This window comes from Hipposideros armiger, unplaced genomic scaffold, assembly GCF_001890085.2.
Source record: "Hipposideros armiger isolate ML-2016 unplaced genomic scaffold, ASM189008v1 scaffold_1566, whole genome shotgun sequence".
In the NCBI taxonomy this organism is placed as follows: domain Eukaryota; kingdom Metazoa; phylum Chordata; class Mammalia; order Chiroptera; family Hipposideridae; genus Hipposideros; species Hipposideros armiger.
Genome location: NW_017732916.1, coordinates 88,657 through 105,536, shown reverse-complemented (window position 1 = coordinate 105,536; position 16,880 = coordinate 88,657). Strand labels below are relative to the sequence as shown.

The following is a 16,880-nucleotide window of genomic DNA, read 5'->3' as shown; positions in this document are numbered from 1 at the left end:
GACAGCAACTTGTCTGTTCCCCTTCCCCCAATTCCCCAGCATTGTTTCCATCCCAATTCCCCAATAAAAATCTTAAAAAAAAAGATACATACAGTTAGAAAATGCTTATGAATTCTATAATGAATGCATTAAAAACCAAAGTCCTCCCGTCCCCCACAAAAAAAGGCAGGGGGAGAAGGGAAGAAGATAACAGGCCCATCTTCAATATTTCTTTGTTTCCTCCTTAATTGACATGTTTAAACACTTTCAGGAATTAATATCAGTTATTATCTTCCTACTCTTTTCTCTGTGTTATGTGACAAAAGAATACATTACCCTTGCTGTCAATTTGCTTTGACTCAAAATACATTGCCTTTTTCTACTTCTATGAATGTATTATTTATGAGAATTCAGACTTACAGTGTAAAATATCTACAAAGCACCTTTTCGAGGACAGCAGGACTTCCTGGCTATGAAAGTTCAGGGTAGTTCATGTAACAATTGAAAGAGCTGATATTAATGTGTTTGCTATTAAATAAAGCATACTGGAAATTTACAAATGTTCATGTCTATTTATCCAGGAAGGCTATTTATAGGAATTTATCTTTACAAAATAATCATAAATACTGTAAAGACTATAAGCAGCAATATATTCTTTATAGCATTATGAATAAGCAAAAAGAAGCAACTTAAATATCTACTGCTAGGGGAATGATTATGTAAGTTATGTGGCATAAAATTGAATATTTTACTGCTACTTAGAATGAGGGTTATGAAGGTGATGTGAAACTATGTGTGCTGTAAAGTGGAAGAAAAACAAAGGAGGGAACACAAAAGTGAATGAGGGCCTTTTATCCACTCAAAAGCTGTTACTGCCTTGTATGTGCTAGACATTACTCGTGTCAGCAACCAAACTCTCTATTCTCTTGCAACTTACATTCTAATAGAATATTACAGATAATAATTTCATTATTATATACTCTAACATATATTCCTCCCCACCCCACTCTGAATTCTTAATAGCTGGATACCTCCCATGGCCTCTCAGAGTATCTAGAGAACTAGATTTGAACTGTGACCTGAAGGAACTCTCAAAAATTACCAGTATATTTATTTCAAAGTATGTTGAAAATTATGAGCAGTGAAACAGTTATGTAAAAAACCATTCAAATCCCTTAATTCAAAATTCTTACTGTGAACATATAATCCATCCATTATAGAAGCTAAGAACTTAAAAACAGGCTCAACCTATATTTCTTATCTATGACCAGCACTGGAAATTAAATAAGGTATATGAAACTTCAAAAATTATTTCATCCATCTCTGTTCCCTTTTATCCATCCAATTGTGTGACTGGCATTGGGACAGGGTGGACATTAAAAAAAATCAAGAAGACAGATCCTGTAGTAAAATAAATGAGCTCAGACTGCTAAGGGAGACAGGCATATAAACTCATCAATATATGCAATAAATCAAATCCTACAGAATTAAACAGGGTTTTAAACTGCATTTTTAATTACTTCTGAGCTGTAGCACTTTTTCTTTATTAGTCATATGCATTTCTTTTATGACTTGCCTTTTTATTACTGTTGTTGATTTATCTATTAGACTTTCTTTTAACTAGTGATTTTATAAAACTCTTTATAAGATAAAGGCCTTATTGTTTCTGATCCATATGGCAAATACTATCACACCTGGTTATTTTCTACTTAATCCTTGTCTATGGCTTTTTAAAATGTACAGTTTAAAAATATTAGGTAGCCGAGTTCTATCAATTTGATTTACAGTTTTTGATTTTGACATCCTACTTAAAGAGTTTCTCCTTAACTAAAAATTACCTGAATATTAACCTGTATTTCTTACAAGTTTCCACAGTTTAAATCTTAAAGTTGTCTGAAATTTAATAGTGATATTAAATGACATTTTCACTTAATTTTTCATCTCTTCCAAACTCATTTGGTTTAGAAGTCAAAGACATTTATAATATTATTTTATAAACTTGGGTTTGGTTTTGACTTCTGTCCTAAAGATTTATCTCCTGAGCTCTGTTACACTAAATTATTGTAATGTTATTAGATGTGATGATACTAATTAGAACAAAAAGGAAATAGACATTTTTAACTTACTGTATTTCTATTCAAGAAAAAGAGAGGTATCTCCATTTATTAAAACCTGTTCTAATACTCCTTGGTAAAGTCTTAAACTTTTTTCTTCTTCTATGCAGGTCTTACACATTCTCATTTCATAGTATTATATATTTGGGGATTCTAAGGAATCTGTGTCCTTTATATTGTCTGACTATTGTTGGTATACAAGCAAGTTATAAACTCTTGTCAAATGATAGTTTTGCCTTATCATTTCCAATCTAGTGACTGCTTTTTAAAATGATGCTTTCTTCACCAAATTACCATTAATTCTATTACAAAGATGGGGTTATTAAAATAATCAAATAACAATGACATATAATTTCAAGTACATCACTTATTTTATAACAGAAAACATGAAATAAGGATCCAACTACAGCAGTAGAAAGTCTTTAGAGAATTACATATACTCATTAACATTCTTCATGCTACATATCAGTGAAATCATATGGTTCTCAACTTTTTCTGTTTGACATATTTCGTTTAGCATAATGATCTCAAGATCCATCCATGTTACTGAAAATGGCAGTATTTCATCTTTTCTTATGGCAGAGTAGTATTCCATTGTGTATATATGCCGCATCATCTTTTTTTTTTCTTTTTAAGATTTTATTGGGGAATTGGGGAAGGGGAACAGCCAAGTTGTCCTTCAATCCTAGTTGTGGAGGGCGCAGCTAGCTCAGCTCCAAGTCCGGTAGCCATCTGGCCGCCCATCGGCAGCTCGCGGCCACTCAGCTCAAGGTGCTGTGTTCAATCTTAGATACCACATCTTCTTTATCAAATCAACACAGACAATAGTTTAGTGGTTACCAGAGGTAAGCAGGGAGGGGGGTGGTAGATGAGGGTAAAAGGGATCAAATATATGGTGATGGGAGGAGAACTGACTCTGAGTGGTGAACACATAATGCGATACATAGATGATATATTACAGAATTGTACACCTGAAACCTACGTAACTTTACTAACAATTGTCACCCCAATAAAATTTAATTAAAAAGGAAAAAAGATTCTTCATGCTACAATTATTTTAACAAACCATCCAACTATAGATATATTTTCATAATTTTAAGATTAACATGATGTAACACTCATCCTTGGTTCACAGCTTAAACATCTAAGCACCAGCTATTTGGCAGCACTGACTCAGATGTTCTCTTGGAAAGTCGAAAATCTTTCCAAGTTTTCTGTGATTGCAAATAGGTCTGAAGGTCTCCTCCTGCTGTCCTATGGGAGATTTGCCTAAGAAAATGATTTGCACTCGCCCAATGCATGATCAACAGTCAGGATTAATTTGAATTATTTTCAATTACACAGATTTGGTGACAAAGTGGATGGACCCTCATCACAAGTGTTTTAAGAGGGGCTAAGAGGGACTAAAGATGCTTGAGAAGGGGAGGCAATGAGTTGATCAGAGAGGCCTGATTGTATGCATCCTCAAGAGTATCAAACAGTATCATCCACAACTGTGTGCCTTGCTGGAGACTGGGTGCCAGGGACACTTGCCTGGTTGACCAAGTGCACATCACTGTATCCCTGTTCTTAAGCTCTCTTTATGCAGGTGATCTTTAATATGCTTTAATTACATCAAGAAAGCGGTATCCCTTCCCTGTAACTGCTGGTCTCCTTCCATCAGTCATTGTCCTGACCATGGTTGCCATGGATACTGTCAAACCATTCTGAAACAAATGTTTATATAAAATAGGTACCTTCACAGGACTTGTGAAATATACCAAGCAACTACAAGACCTCACTATCATGAATATATAGGGCTATCAGTTTTTTAATTGAATCATTTAAAACTTGAGAATTAAGTTAAAAAGAACTACTAAGAGCTTGATTATTAAATAGAAATTAAACAATAAAACACTGAAAACATTTAAAAACAATGATAAACACTGTACAAATGTTTTAAAATATATGATTTCTGACTAATAGGAGCAATTAAGAAAGTTTCACGTAAAGCTCTTTCAATGTAGAAGACACTTTTGGAAGAGACGTTTTTAATATTTAAAAAGTTGAATATTCCTAAGTCATTTCCCAGGGCCCAAATGGATCAGAGGTTTATCCAATACTGAATGACTACAGCCAAAGAGTAAAGGAAGAATATTAAATACAACTACCATTTTCATGGGAATGGGGATAGCTGGTGACACATCATTTACCATGGTCAAAACTACAAGAGGTGGGGCCGGCCGAGTGGCTCAGTTGTTTAAGAGCTCGCTCAAGAGTGCCAGCTCTGAGCAACAGAGGTTCGAGTCCTGGCCTGAGCTGAGCTGCTGCTGAGCTGCCAACAGGTGGCAGGATGGCTCAGCTAAGAACAACAACAAAAAAACTACAAGAGGTGAAGGGACTTATTTGAAAAATTGAAGTATCTGTGTCTGACTCCAACAGGCTGCTGGAAATTCAGATCTGGGCTTTTGCTAATAGGCTGCAAATGATGGTACAGATTTGAGAATTATTAACACAGAGATGGTACTAGAAGCTACGAGAATGAATGAGCTTGTGAAAGGTGACCATTAAAACTCCATGATGGTAGAGATTTGTATCTTAGAAGTCCAGGTCTATATATGTAGCTGTATCCATGTATGTGTGTGTGTGTACCTAAATACATATTACTTATTTTTAAATAAATGAGTTATTCAAATTGTTCTGTAACATATATTTACATAACACTATATATTGAACTTCTTTTGTATTAGCACATGGATTTACACAATTCTTTTTTTTTTTAGCTGAGCCATCCTGCCACCTGCTGGCAGCTCAGCGGCTGCTCAGCTCGGGCTGGAACTCGAACCACTGTTGCTCAGAGCTCAAACTCTTGAGCGAGCTCTTAACCAACTGAGCCACTCGGCCGGCCCTACACAATTCTTTTTAAGACTGCAAAGCATCTACCTTGTATGTCTGTGCCATAATTTATTCAACCACTCTTCTGTTGATGGACCTTAAGATTTGTTTCCAGTTTAAATTATTATAAGAAATGCTGCAAAAAATATCCTTTTGTATATTCAATCGTTTTTTTTTTAACCTAAATATTGAGAAGAGCAAAAGGCCAAGGACGGAATTCTAACACAGCCCAAGATTTTAAACTGTTCTTAATGTAAAATGTTATCCTAGGTAATTAAAAAGGGTGATTCATAAGGAATTTTCCTATGTAAATAAAATTCACCACAAATCGCCCTGTTATAATCAAAAGTCCACACTTAAAAATAATTTATTGTAATACAAAATCCAAAATTTGTTAGAATTTCAAAATTCTCTTGTAAACAAACATCCTTCCCTTTCAATTTTAATTATCTGTAGAACAGATTTAGACTCCACTTAAAAAATATATTGAGGGGCGGCCGGGTGGCTCGGTTGGTTAGAGCATGTGCTCTGAACGGGGTTGCCGGTTCGATTCCCATATGGGCCAAGGAGCTGTGCCCCCTGCAACTACCATTACCCAATAAAATTTTTAAAAAGAAAAGAAATATATATTGAGCAAAAATCTACTTTTTATACATTTAATTAAATTAGTTTAAGGTGATCAAGAGCATCTATAAAAATTGCCTTACTCATTGCTTTTACTGTTGTTGACATACTTTAAAAGAACGTGAAATTTCAATTTGTGATATCTGAATTGAATCACATAGAAGTTAATAATATGCCTAGGCAATATAGGAATGGCAATGAATGAAATTATGGCATTTTTCTAGGCCACAAGGACAACATTTATCCAACAAATTACATCGTCATTTAAGACATCAAAGTATTCTACCTTATCCTTTCAATAATACCAAAGGAATTATTCTACATGGCTATATAGCAAAGATAACAACTTTAGTGAAATTAATGACACAAACATCACAACGTTCTTCTGTTTCATATAAAGATGTGTAAGAAAAATAAGTCAAAGTGATTTTTAAGAAAAAGGAAAGAAAATAATTAAAACCAGTATCTGAGCTTTTTCCTATAGTAGAGTACACTGGTAGCAAGACAGGGCTAAAGAGTACAGACCCCAGAAACAGTTTCTAGGCTCAAATACCAATTCCAGCAGGCAAAGCACCTTGGACAAGCAACTTTACCATAACTTAATACTTTCTTCATGAAACTGTTGAGGTACAAATGAAAGTAACTCCTGTGAATGTCTATAAAAGCACAGCACTTGTACATAAAGTGCACACAGAATGCTAACTACTCTTATTAGTATCCATAGAAGTGTTACCATAAAATGTTTTGTATATAAAATGCTATATTATGTTTTGCTTTACTGTCTAAGCAACTTCCCCCCAAAAAACTGATAGCTGTGAACATTCAAGTTTTAATCAGTTTCATAAATTGATGACATTAAACCCAGGCAATATGAGAAACTACAAATAGAGAGAGACATCAACTAATAGCAAAACAAAGGATTAAAAAAAAAAAAAACAGGAGAATGGGCCGGCCGAGTGGCTCAGTTGATTAAGGGCTCGCTCAACAGTGTGAGCTCTGAGCAACAGCGGTTCGATGCCCGGATCGAGCTGAGCAGCCTGCTGAGCTACCAACAGGTGGCAGGATGGCTCAGCTTAAAAAAAACAAAACAAAACAAAAAAACAGGAGAGAGAGGAAGACAAAGAGAAAGGGAGGGAAGGACAGAGGAGGGAGAGATGGAGAAAGAAGATAGAGAGGGAGAAAAGGAGGAAGGATTAATAAAAGACCCACCTAGAATAGGTAAAGACAGTTACAAACTGTTACTCTGAATCTTCCAGCGTTGTTGCATGTTATCTTGAATCTTTTTAAAAAATAACTTAAAGTATAAAATGCTGACATGATGCAAATTTTAATAGAAGAACTACAAAATATCCTTTAAAGTAACCAAGTTTTATTACCCTACACTTTTAGGGATGCCTTTCAAAAACATTAACTTTTTCTTATGAAGGAAAGACGACGTGAAGTCATCTGTTTCCCCAAACATGACAAAGAAAGAAGACATTCTGATATGACATTTTGCAGTTAAGGCAGAAAAATGTTTAGGGATGGGTAATGATCACTCTCATCATAAGAGAAAAATCCTGTGGGCTATACCCTCATTCTATCCCTTATTATCTCTTGGATATTTTCCTTTCCCTTCGAACAGACAGCTCTCATTCTGTTGCTCTAAAGATTGGTAAAAGCCTCAAGAATAACAGGATAAAATTATCCTCTAATGTCTGTATTTCACTTAGGAAGTATTCATGTCATTAAACTTCCATATCCAGGGTAGAGAAATCATATTATACTTGTACTATTTTCTTCTGAAGAAGTCTAGCAAGTATGTTAGCACAAAGTCAGGTTTCAGGAAAGGCAGGGGATACAATCTTTCACAAGCATTTTCCTCTCTCTCCCTCATAGCAGGATAGTTCAAAGACATTAGTTTGAAGCATCTAATTTTAAAGAGAACCATTTGTCACATCTTGCACTACAATTTTATTTGGTCAAGGTAGTATAAGAAATGTGTAACTTTTTATAAGATGAAAACCAAGTTTTTAAGAACTTATGATAGGAAGGCAGGATAAGTAACTGATATATAAGATACATTAATGTAACTAAAAGCATCAAGCTTGTTAAAACACACAAATCCCAAGAAAGAGGTTTATTAACAAAACATAATGGTGTGTAAATGAGCACAACTATACTGCATAAATCAATAATTAGTCATCTACAGAAATTTATCAATATCTGTTCATACTGTTCTCGTTCTCTCAGCCTTGAAGCTTATGTGTGAACATCAGCCTAATTTGTTCCTGTTTGTTTGGCCGAAAGTAAAAGGTGGATGTATTGCATGAACTGGGGGGGGGGAGCCCCTTTCAAATGAAATAGAATGCATTCTTCTTTAAAGATAAGAAGTACTACAAAAGTTTAAAATATAGGGTTGCAAACTATTAGGCTATAATTACTGCTAATCAGTGCAGCATACTGTTGTTAGTAAGTTGGAGTGTCCTTCGGTCACTAGCATATACTTGCTTTACCAGATCTTCCAACAACTAATGTCTAATTAGACAAAACTTCAAGACGGGTTAATCCTCTTCAGGGCCAGATATATGGGTGTGAAAGGTTTTCCTTCACATTTTTTTAATCTGAAGGCCCTGGAGTTGCCCAAGTCTTATAATGTCAGAGCATCCTATTGGTAATGGCTTACAATGAAAAGCAAAAGCCCCTCACTGTATCCAGCTGCTCCAAAGGTCCCATCTCAGAGCAGTAACATGGGGGCTTGAGAGGGGAAACAGCCAACTGAATCATCTATACAGGTTTCTTTCATTTCTTCAAGGAATGGTTCTCCTGTGGTCTCCATGCAGATAAAGTGACTTTTTCGCTTCTCTTCCAAATGAGTTTTGGGGGACGAAAGTAAAAAAAAAAAAAAGACTTTCCAAGTGCACAGAAGGAGTTTGGGACAATAGAAGTTTCTGAATTACACAGATATCCCAGATTCCAGAGACAGTAGAATTGCCTGAGATCTTCCTGAAGGTGCTGAGAAGGCAGCAAACAGCACCAGGTTTCCAGCAAGGGCGTGATGTGATACACAGAGCAGAGGCGAGCAGGTACTTGAGGACACCAAATATGGCAGCACCCGAAACCAGCCTCAGGAGCACCCGGTGGAGAGCAGTGCACCGGGTGACACCGTCACAGGCAGCTTTGGGAAAAAGCTGGACAACAGCGGGGTTGGGCAACCATCCCAGGCCATGGGGTCCCTGCTGGCACACTCTGCTTCCGGGTCCCATGAGACCTACCTCCTTGTCACTCAGGAAAAGGAATCCCCACTTGTGGATTTCTCATGCCAGCAATCTTAATTGTGAGATATCTTGGAACACAAATGCAACATAGACATGCTTTCAAAAATTAAGAGATATTTAAATTCATATATTGGAATAAAACTGAACATCATGAGATCATGGGGGCCCTGTTAACGAGTGGAAATCTCAGCTATGACCTAAGCTTCTCTAACATTTACATAGCTGGCACTTAGAGGAACATTTGAATAATGGCACGCCCTACAATTCTTGTCCTTACTTGTGCAGCCTCTTTTCTTTTTTAAAAAAGCTATTTAAGAAGCACCTCGTAGGTGCCCATCATGGCAATGAATGCTGAAAATATAATGATGAAGAAAAACAGACTCTGGTCTCCAGACACTCAGGCTTGGGGAAAGAGGGAAGCATGAAACATCAACAAATACTATAGCACAGAGCAAAGCTATGTAACAGCCTTCATCCTAAGACTAAAATTTACTGTATTACATTTCCATGCTTATTATTTGTCTTCACAATTACAGCTACATCGCTCACTGCAGCCAGCCACTGCTGTGCTTTGCACATAGTGGGCACACATACGTATTCAAGACAGAAGACTGTGTAGAAAGAATATGGACCATGGACTTTGGAATCTAAGAGGAATGGGTTTGAATACTCCTCTACCCACTCAGCAACTGAGCTAATTTAGGTATGTTGGTGAAACTTTTGAGGATCTATTTCCGTATGTAGGCAATAGGCATTTTATTTTAATAAGTCTTACCTGATATAAGAATTAAGAATAAATTAAATCAACAAGAAAACATCTACCATAATATCTGAGAAATCCGAAGGCATACAAAATAAACGGGTCATCTCACCTGAGCATCTTAGTTTCATGATGTCCGAACAGAGGCACAGATGACCGATTCCTGAAAGCTTTCCCATACTAGCTTCTCTAAAGGGAACAAAGCCCTGTGAGTGACCTTACACTGTCTTTTCTGTGGAAAGCAGCACCAAACATACCAAGTATGACAGATGACAGGTCCTGAAACAGCCTAGGCTTTATCTGTATTACTAGTTGATAACACAGCTTTTCTTTACATTTCTTTGACTTTTGGGAAGTCCATCAGTCCTGAATTAGCTCCAGGAAATGTGGCTACTGCATGTTTTGGCTTTATGTGCTCTTTACACAGCGAACATGAGGCAGTTATTTTCATGATCCCCAATCTTGAGGTAAGAAGCACTTTGGGTAATGAATGTTGCATTCAACTCTAAAATAGCATATAAGGTATTTGAAATTCCTGACATCTTTATTAAATCTTTATAGGTTCAGTTTGGAAATAATGCTGAAACAACAACACAATTAAAATTCCAATCCTTACAGTACTTTGTAGTGATACAAAGCTGGTGCATATCTTGGACAGTCTAAGAACTTTAGAGTTTAAGTGGAGGATAAATCGCTGATATGTTTTTGGGAAGTCTAGAGAGGAATTTAGCTCTCTTAAGATTTAATACTCTACTGGGCAGTTCTCTGCCTCTGTTTTGCTCTTAACTGCAAAGGGAACTCTTGGTTTTTCAGGGTTTTATTGCTGTTTTTTTTTTCTTTTTCCCCCTTCATTCACCCTGTCCTTGAGCTGCCTTGGTACCAATAGAGTCTTATTTTTAAAGGTGGAGCTAATAATAAACTGTAAAGAATGGCTATCTTGGTGAGCTGACTAGAATGACCAGATACAAGAAAGAGGCCAAATCAAGTGATAGGTGGTACATGCAGAACCCAATGGCACTGGAAGGACCAGGCTGATAACGAAGATTGGGTGCAATCCAAAAAAGTCAGCTAAGGATGGGAAAATCAGAAAATGATAAACCAGGAAAAAGTACAGGAGAAGAGGGTTAAGGTAACCCGAGAAGCGAGATTAGAAAATCTGTGGTACTGTTTTCTCCAGCTACTCCACTGGAGTAACTAGTCATGAATGATTACGTATACTCCTGCAATGATGGGAGAAGACAAAACGGCTATTTTGTACACACAAGCTATATTTACAAATGGTCCTTTCCCACCAAACTCCAGAATATGAAAGCAATCTCTTCTTTTCTCTAGAAAGATTCTACAGCTCTGAGAAGTACTAAGAAAGTCTATAAACAAAAGCAAAAACTCTTGAGGACATTGTGGTTTCTACCAAAGAAGGGAAAGGGTAAAAGAGAAACTGGAAGATAAGGGAACAAGATGACAGAATGTAGATTAATATGCTGAATATGGCACTCAAAGAGGAGCATATGCAGCCCTTAGCTGCCCCTCAAGCCTCATCTCAACCCTTCTGACCCCAATGTATAGCCATCCAGGAGGAACCTTCCTTAAAGCTCCATACTTGCGTGCTCCTCCGTTAATGCTGCTTCCTCATTTTCACATTATTGCCACCCTGTCTGGTTTCATATTCCTTGTCTTTCTGTTGAGAAATCAAGGGTTTCATTCTCAGAAAGACTTCACTAACCATCTCTCCATGCTCCACTGGACAATCCTCCAAATAAGTTACTTTATTATGTCATATATTTGCATAGGATCGTATTCCTTTTCTTCAAAGCAGTTTCCCAGTTTGTGATTAAATGTTCCTGTAGTGTTGAGCTGTTAATGGCTGTCTGTCCCCTCTAGATCACACGTGCCATTTGCCATGGTCATGTCTGATCTGAGTCACCATTTCAATCCCAGCGCCTGTGCAGCAGTCAGCACAGAGCAAAGCTCCATAATTATTTGTTGGATAAATGAATAATGCCATATACTTTATGGGAATCAATCTATTCCTCAAAGGACTGTGAGGACAGCCACAGGAGTTGGATGACCAAGGTTTCCTGACAGCATATTTCACCATACTTCTTAAATTACTGCCCCATTGGACAACTGCACGGGTTGCAGGTACAATAGCTCCAGATCAGACTGCAACTGACATACCCAAACATGCAAGACATATTATGTTCCTAGATCAACAGTTTTTATGGGTAAAGTAACCAACTCAAGAAAGGAGGATGTTGTTAAATAAGAGTAATCGCCTGAATCTGAAAGCCACTTCTGTATTTTAAGATATGACATTACATTTAACTAAAGTAATATCATCGGTATTTACAGTGGTTCAGAAAGATTCTAAAAGAAGTCAATATCTATATATCAGAACTGTCAGAGCTGATAAACACCACATGTGTGCCTTCTAAGTGCGATTACTGAGACTGCTATTCATTTCTTACCCAATCTCTCCATCTTGGCCAACTGTGAAGAAGTGGAACTTACCTTAGGCAAAGTTTGTTAAAGAGTAACAGGTGTATTTTAATAATTTATTCAGTAAATACTATTAATTACATTAATTGGGATAACACTGGTTAATAACATCATATAAATTTCAGATGCACAACTCTATAATGCACCATCTGTATATGTACACTCCATCATGTGCTCACCACCAAGAGCCTACTCTCCTTCTGCCGCCATATGTTTGACCCCCTTGACCCTCTTCATTCTCCCCACTCCCCTCTAACCCTCTTGTAACCACCCTTCTGTTGTCTGTATCTATGAGTCTGAATAAATATTTATTTTTACCACCTTAAATTTATGTTTGGTACTTTAAGAAAACTATTGTGTTGTATTTTTCATGTCTCTTTTTGGTACACCTTTCTTACCCTATCATTGCAGCTGTGCCCTGCTTAAGTAGCGAGTTAATATGGAATACTTCACAAGAATGAAACACTACATGACTGTTTACACAGCAACCATAATTTTCTCTACGAGGTGAATCTCTGATAGATCTTTTATTCACTAAAAAGTCTTCCCAAAATAAACATGAAATACTGAGGCAAAGGCTAATTGTAATATTGCAAAACTAAATACTATCCTCTGATTGGAAAACAGTTACCTCCAGTGTCCCTCTTGATCCCTCACAAATATTATATCAACCAATCAAGTAATATGTCTGATATATTTATAACTTCAGAAGAGTCACAATATTTAACTGTGGATTTGTATTCCAATTTAATCAGGTAAAATACATTTGTCACGTTTTTCAGTGGGAACATTGTGGCAAAGCCAGCTGTGAAATTTTCTTAACCTTTTTTAAAAGGAATAATATGGTTTTAGAAGACAAAATATTATCTGAGTCCTTTGACCACCAAAATCGTGTGTGCTTACAAAACAGGTAGAATCTAGTTGTTTGGTTAAATATTATTTGGAACGGCAACTTCCGTTATTTATTTATTTATTTACTTAAATTGACATCTGCTGGTTGCTTTATTTTTTCACTTTAAAGACAAGATCCAAATCAGAAACTCTAAACTTATACTTTTCAACTTGAAAGAATAAAAAAAATTGCTATAATTCTAAAGTAACTTCAATAAAGCAAATATTACTCTTATGAGCACTAATGGGCTATACCAAAACAAGGTAAAATATAAATATGATTTTATACCTAAATTGAAATGTTGCCAGTGACATCAATTACAGATGTTTACTCTGAAAGATTCTACTGTGAAGACTGGAGACTCAAATTTTGATAATGGTTATTCAAAATTAAATGTATGGTCTACCCAGAAAATAGGTAGAATTGGAAACTGAGGATGGTTTTAGAATATTCATTCACAACAATTTTTTAACGACATAGAAGTCTATTGTTTTAATAGAAATCAGGAATTTTAAAGTCATCTCTAGTGCTTTCAACTGTCACATGGCCACAAACCAAAGACTCAAATAATTTTAAATGCTCAGATATTATTTAGGCAACAATTTTCATGTGTCAGTATTTTTAATGTTGTGTGCATAAAATTATAGTAAAACGATGTCTACACACAAGATGCAGCCCCTCTATTTTCATGAGCAGCACAGTGCATTACAGTGAACCGACTTTATATTCCACCATTATCTGTGGTTCTCCCATTAGTTCACTTTGTGACGGGTCATTACAACTATCTTCAAATCCAATAGTCTCATCATTACCCCTGCAAAGATCCAGCGAAAGGTCTGAGCTTGGAAGAAATGGAAGCCGCAGAGCCTGCTGCACCGCCCTGAATTCCATTTGCAATGTTAGTGGAACAAACAGACCCTGAATGTCCCTCAGTGTGGAAAAATTCATTTTACCTTGGTTGAGCTGGAATTTTTTTTTCTGATAATTCAAGCGTATGACTGGGCAAAAGTTCGTTTTTCACACAAGAAAAATCCTTTTCAAAGACGATGACTTTCAAAAGGTCCACTTACTGAAACTTCAGTAATAGGAACACTGTCCTTCAGCTGAGAGCCGAGGACTCAGGCCTTCATCTTCAACTCGCTCTGCAAACAAGCCTCTCAGTCCCCTTCACAACTTCCCTTTTCTTTTTTAATTTTTATTAGTTTCAGGTGTACAAAACAATGCACTAGTTCTACTTTTCACCCCTCACATAGTGACAACTTCACCTTCCTTAATTACCTATATGTGTATAGTTTGAACTGCTGCTTTATTAATCCTTATTTGCATATGCAAAAGTTAGAAGTAAGCAATGTGGGTGGGAAATTTTGAGAAAACAAGAACAGTTATGTGTTTGGTTAAATAAAAATGTTCTACCTTTGCTACAAAGATGTATTTTTGAAAAGTACCTTCATACTTAATAGCTTTAAGGAACATTAAAATTCCAGCTTCAATTTAAGGGGCATTTTCTCCGAGAGACTCCATGTGATTTATAGAGGAGGTTTTAAAATTATGTAACATTTGTCACTGCACAAATGTTCTGAATGTGTACGATGGGCCATCAGCACTGTATTATTTGCATTTTGTGAATATGTGGACCACAGAGAGTGATTTGTACAATGTCACTTAGTAGATTGTATTTAAGTGTGCAGTGGGTGGACATTAGGATGACAACTGGCTTCCAGCTGCTATTAAGTCCATTCAGATTCATGTCTAACTTTCTCATGCATGAATACTAGAAGGCTAGTCAATTTTATGTGCATGCCTAATTTCTGTCAATCAGCATCATTCCTGTAGAGGAACGATTCTCGGCAATGCTTAACAGATTCAAGAGAACATTGTTATCAGTTATTTGAGGTCAAGCGCCGCATCACATAGAGGTAAGTCACTGAGCCAGATACTGGAACTGCAGTGCTGACCAAGACTGGGCCTCCGCCTCTAAGGAGCTCACAGTTTTGGGGGAGCAGCAGACAGAGAAAGGCAACTACAACATACAGTGAGAATTCAGGGTGCAGAGTATATAGAAGGTATTAAGGAGCTCTCCAGGGGAGTAGGGGGTTTCACAGAGGAGAGCACCCTAAACTGAACCTTCAAGGAAAAGCAAAAAGTAGGCAGCTAGGTGCAGGATAAAAGGAAGGAGGCCATGCTTGAGGGCAGACAGCTGTTTTCCCAGGGGTGGTACCTCATCCTGCCAGGAGCGTTTACAAATGTGTATGGGCAGGGGCTATGACAGCTCCACTGATGCCAAATGCTCTCGGACAAATGTAGCAGCACCTCTGGCTGGAAACAGCACGGCTGGCAAGAAAGATGTGAGGAGGTAAACGGGAGTCAATAACGAAGACACAGGGACCAAGTGTAGACTCCTGAAATCAAGTTCCCGAGGGCCCAAACCCAGGGGCTGGCAATGGCAATGGCGGAAGGCAGGGAGATTTGTTGGACGTCATGGAGACAGAATCAATAAGATTTAGCTACGGGGACCAGAAAGAGGACAGAATGATAAATGTCCAAATTTCTGCTTGGGGCGCCTTTGTAGACAGAGATACCACATATTGCGATGAAAAGACAATGTGTTAAAGGTGAAAAGTGAGTGCTTCTATTTTGGATGCACTGAATTTCAGTCTGTATGATGCCCAGGTGAAGATATCCAGCAGCTGGGTCTGCTGCCCAGTATCAATCTGGATAACTAAAAAGAAGATTTTTGTCATTGTAGAATTACTTTTAGCAATAGCCTTCTGAACCTGAGAGCTATTTCTTTGTATTCTATCACAGGGGTTGGTCCTTTGTACAAGTTTCTTTCAGAATGAACAATACTACCTACAATATGAATTACTTACATACTACAATAATACAGAATAAATTCTGTCTCCTATCTAATAAAAGAGAGTGATTATATTCTACTGTGCAATTCTTGCTCATCCATGCCATATGGATAAATATTCCTAGATCAGATTAATTATCCAACTTGTAATACATCTTAATTTACATAAGTGGTGTTATAAAACTGTGAACAATTTTGATGAGGTTATAACAATGTGGACTGGTTTTCAGAAACAGATCATTATAAATTGGATGTACACTTTTTTGTCCAGGCCATCACATGCTACATGATGGAAAGAAAACAAAGCAAAAATACCACACGCGATAGCTAAGTAGAGGAATTAGCCTCTTTGTGAACAGAAAGGGCAGCCCCATAGAGTCCAAGCAACAAAGCCAAGCTCAGCTTGGTATAAACAAGCTTTCCCTTTCTAAAGATCCCACCCACTGAGGGAAAACATCAAAGGTCACTGGCTAGGTTGGAGACCTTCTCTGAAAAACTGAGACATGAAACATTCACAGATACACCCTTAGCGATGAAATTTTAATGTAATCCCCGATCTGATTACGGAGGAACCATCTGTTAGTAAGTAAGCGCATCACAAAAGTGACTAATTCCATTAAGTCCACAAACCTGCTCTGGGCCTTCCTGAAATTGTTACTGTCGCCATTTTTAATGAGTTTGCAGCAGAAATCAAGACCCTTACTCTTAAGCCATTTATATTTCTACTCCAACTATAAGTAGGATCTGTGTTTCATCAAGAAGCTCCAACAAGTACAGAAGTCCCCAAAACCTGGCTATGACACATATTTTTTGGGACCTGACCTTAGAATAACATATGTCTGTTTTGGTCTGACCTACCAGGGGTCTTATTTACTAAAGAACCAATGAGTCTCTCCCATAGAAGGTGATTTTGTGGGCTTCACCTAGAATCCAGTGTTTGCAAACAGAGAGCACAAGACTGAGGCATGAAACGCTGCCCCTCTGAAAATAAATAAATAATTGGATGTGAACTTTTTGAATATTTAGA

The 16,880-nt window shown here is 37.1% G+C and overlaps 1 protein-coding gene and 1 pseudogene across 1 annotated transcript in view; both read right to left on the bottom strand.

Annotated features, from left to right (window-relative positions):
- Positions 1 to 16,880, bottom strand: part of LOC109377801 (calcium-dependent secretion activator 2-like) — an 89,376-nt gene that overhangs the window by 32,780 nt on the left and 39,716 nt on the right. The gene's annotated exons all lie outside the window — the stretch shown is intronic.
- LOC109377800 (proteasome maturation protein pseudogene) lies at positions 13,705 to 14,129 on the bottom strand (annotated as a pseudogene).